The sequence below is a fragment of the Orycteropus afer genome, unplaced genomic scaffold (assembly GCF_000298275.1).
Source record: "Orycteropus afer afer isolate SDZICR_OR568_19922 unplaced genomic scaffold, OryAfe1.0 scaffold00293, whole genome shotgun sequence".
Classification (NCBI taxonomy): Eukaryota; Metazoa; Chordata; class Mammalia; order Tubulidentata; family Orycteropodidae; genus Orycteropus; species Orycteropus afer.
Genome location: NW_006921880.1, coordinates 2481824 through 2486156, shown reverse-complemented (window position 1 = coordinate 2486156; position 4333 = coordinate 2481824). Strand labels below are relative to the sequence as shown.

General features: G+C 40.0%; 1 pseudogene; it reads left to right on the top strand.

The window, feature by feature from the left end:
• The first annotated feature begins 993 nt into the window (after positions 1 to 993).
• LOC103205891 lies at positions 994 to 4092 on the top strand (annotated as a pseudogene).
• The last annotated feature ends 241 nt before the right edge of the window (positions 4093 to 4333 follow it).

The window sequence follows — 4333 nt, the reverse complement described above, 5'->3', positions numbered from 1 at the left end:
TATAAAGTTCCTCAAGGAAAAACTGGGGGCAAATTTCGGGGCCCTAATATATGGCATAAATAGACTACAAAGCATAACCCAAAATGCACAAACAACAGAAGATAAGCTAGATGAATGAGACCTTCTAAAAATTTAATTTTTATGTGCTTCAAAAGACTTCTCCAAGAGTCAAAAGAGAGCCTACAGATTGGGAAAAAATATTCAGCAATGACATATCTGACAAGGGACTTATCTCTAAAATTTATAGAAAACTCCAACACCTCAACAACAAAAAGACAAACAATCCAATTAAAAAATGGGCAGAAGATATGAATAGACACTTCACCAAAGAGAATATTCACATGGCCAACTAACATATGAAGAAATATTCACAATCATTAGCCATTGTTGTTGTTATGTGCCATCAAGTCGGACCCAACTCATAGCGACCCCTCCGTGGGTTTCTGAGGCGGTATCACTATGGAAGTAAATTGACTAACCTTCCTTCCACGGAGTTGCTTTGAAGGAGTGACTTCCAAGGAGTGGGTTTGAACTGCCAGCCTTCTGGTTAGCAGTCAAGTGCCTTAGACACTATACTACCAGAGCTCCCCCTTAGCCATTTATTGTTGTTGTTGTTATGTGCCCTCCACTCGGACCGACTCATAGCAACCCTTCCTTAGGTTTCCGAGGCAGTATCACTACAGAAGTAGATTGCCCCATCTTCCTTCCTAGGAGTGGCCGGTGGGTTTGAACCGCCATCCCTCTGGTTAGCAGTCAAGTGCCTTAGGCACTATGCTACCAGAGCTCCTAGAAAGATGCAAATCAAAACAACAATGAGATACCATCTTGCCCCAGCCCTAGTAGCAAAGTTCAACAAGACAAAAATAACAAATGCTGGTGAGGATGTGGAGAGTTTGGGACTCTCATACACTGCTAATGGGACTGTAAAATGATACAAACACTGTGGAAAGCAGTGTCACAATTCCTTAAAAAGTTGGAAATTGGACAACAACTATGGCAGCTGCCAGTGGTAGATTTGAAAGTGCAAGGAGTATCAAAGAGCCTAAAGAACAGACCCAGATTGCTAGGGCGGAGGTGTTGCTCCAGGCTAAAGCTGATTTTGAAGGGGAAAAGAGGCATAAAGAACTTAGGCGACTTCGGGGTGAGGATACATGGATGCTGCCTGATGTGAATGAATGAATTGAACAGTTCTAACAGGAACACTTTGTAAAAAAAAAAAAAAAAAAAAAAAAAAGAAAAGCATTCAAAAAAGGTAAAGAAAGAGAAAAAGAAAAAGAGCAAGAAACAGAAATATGAAAAAAATGAGTCATCTGAAAGTTCATCATGGGTTGAATGGGTTGAAGCAGTTCCATCTCAGACTCCTAGCAAAAATAAAAGACCTGGAAAGTGAAAGAGGAAAAGTCAGTAAAACAAAACAATGAAGTTATTCAGAGAGATGAGTGGATTACTGTTGACTTTATGTCTGTTAAAACTGTTTCATTATCATCACTTAAAGCTGAAAAAGAAACTGTAAGAAAATTGAGCAGGAGAAAGCCCAAGCAATTGAGCAGTCCAGACTGTTGGAAAGAGAATTGAATCCATACCGGAAGGATGGTGGAACAGGTCTTCCACCAGAGGATTATAATGTGTCATCTGTTACTAAAGTTTCAGTAGTAGAAGATGGTGGATTAAGCTGGCTCAGGAAGTCTTATCAAAGAATGAAGGAACAAGCTAAGAAACAAAATAGAAATTTTGAAGACATTGTAGCTGAAAGATACAGGTCAATGGAAATATTTCAGTCAAAATTAGAAGAAGCTGAAAAAACTGCATCCAAAAGAGAAGATTGTAGACAAGAACAATGGAAGAAACAAACATATTCAGATAAAGCACAAAGTAGCCAAGAAAGTAGAAAATCAGACTTCTTGTTGTTGGGTTCTGTCGAGTCGTTTCCGACTCATAGTGACCCCATGCACAGCAGAATGAAACACTGCCCAATCTTGCGCCAGCTTTGTGATCCCTGCTATACTTGAGCCCATCACTGCAGCCACTGTGTCCATCCATCTCATTGAAGGCCTTCCCCTCTTTTGTTGACCCTCCACCCTACCAAGCATGGCATCCTTCTCCAGGGAATGGTTCCTTCTGACAACATGACCAAAGTAGGTGGCCATTCTCACTTCCAAGGAGCATTTCGGGTGCACTTCCTCCAAGACAGATGTTAGTTCTTTTGGCAGTCCATGGTACTTTCAGCATTCTTCGCCAGCACCACAACTCAAAAGCATCAACTCTTCTTAGGTCTTCTTTATTCGTTGTCCAGCTCTTACATGCATACGAGGCGATTGGAAATATCATGGCTTGATAATAAAAGTTCAAGGGATAGATAAGATAGAACACATAGTACAAACAGTATTAATAAAAATAAGTCAAGTGGTAATGAAAAAGATAATAGAGCCAGATCTTTAGTAGCATGTAGAAGAGAATACAGTCCAAGGCAAAATCAACAGTTTTCTTCTCTTGGAAATTTTAGAACTAAATTCTTAAGACCCTCTGATGATGAAGAACTGTTGTTTCATAGCAAGGGCAGAAATTTTGAACCATTGAATTCATCTTCAACATTGGTAGCTCAGGGTTCTTCACGTTGTGGTTTTTGAAAACCCACAGAAAACAGGGAAGAATGTTTATCATCGTGGAGTCGATCTGACAGGAAAGAAGGAGACAAGAAACATTCATATAAAAAGCCATTAGAAACCAATAACAGTGTTGACTATGGATATATCCCAGGAGATAGGAGAGAAAAGTCACAGGATGAAAGCTCGAGAGATGACCCTCTGAAAAAAGAACATCTGCAGGACACCAAGTCTTCCTTAAGTGGAAGTAGTCAGAGGATGAGTCCATCCACATCCTGAGTATTGATGAGAAGAACAAGTTGGAAGCCAAGATTATCAAGGCAGAGATGATGGGAAATATGGAATTAGCTGAACAACTTAAAGCTCAGCTTGAAAAGACAAATAAATTCAAGGAAACCACAACACAGATATCATCAAAAAAAATCTGGGATAGAAAATGATGATCAGCAGGAAGTGATCCTTACCAAAACAGATCAGTCTGGAAGAGTATGGCCTGTCAACACACCAGGAGAAGCCCTGGAATCAAAAGGAGGAAGTAGAAGGAGACAGATGGCTTTAACCCATGAGGGAAAACAAAGGATCATGTACTACCATAATGGTGATGATCTAAGCCTAAATGATTTAGTAAAAAAATGAAAAGATGGGAACAGTAGATCAAAACAAACTTTTCATGAGAATGGCATCTAAGTTTATGGGAAAAACCGATGGAGACTATTACGCTCTGGATGACATGTTTGTCTCTAAAGCTGCTGAAAGAGAGCGTCTTGGTGAGGAGGAAGAGAACCAGAGGAAAAAAGCTACTGCTGAGCACCAGAGTCTTGCTGCACAAATGAAGAAATGTCTGTATTGTTTTGACAGTTCTCAATTTCCCAAGCACCTGATTGTTGCCATAGGTGTCAAGGTTTATTTATGTTTACCCAACTTCCAGTCTGTCACTGAGGGGCATTACCTGATAGTCCCTTTGCAGCACCATAAAGCAGCTAACTTCCTGGATGAGGACATCTGGGAGGAAATTCAGATGTTCAGAAAATCATTGGTAAAGATGTTTGAAGATAAAGGATTAGACTGCATATTTTTGGAAACTAATATGAACACGAAAAAACAGTATCATATGGTTTATGAATACATTCCTCTTCCAAAGGAAGTGGATGATATGGCTCCCATCTATTTTAAGAAAGCCATAATGGAATCTGATGAGGAGTGGTCCATGAACAAGAAATTGATCAATCTCTCTTCAAAAGATATCAGAAAACCTGTACCCAGAGGCTTACCTTGTTTCTCTGTGGATTTTGGTCTCCAAGGAGGGTTTGCCCACGTCATTGAAGATCAACACAAATTCCCTTAATATTTTGGAAAGGAAATCATTGGTGGTATAGAACCAAGACTTTGGAGGAAAGGAATCCAAGAAAGCTTTGAGGATCAGAGGAAGAAAACACTATAGTTTGCTCAGTGGTGGAAACCAGACTTCACTAAAAGTGAAAAATGTTGAAGCTTACCTTCCTTTTTATTTCGTCACCAGATCTCTTTCAGTTTTATTTTTTGTTGCATCTAACTCAACTGACCCTCAGGTCAGGGGTAAGAGAGTTGTGGCAGCAGGTGTCTCTCTGTCACTGACAAGTATACTTCACCGGAGTGTGTGGTTTCTTCCCCTAGATGCTCCTGTGAACATCATTTCAGTGACCTGGAGTAAAACCAGATATTCGTACACACACACACACACATATAGAAAA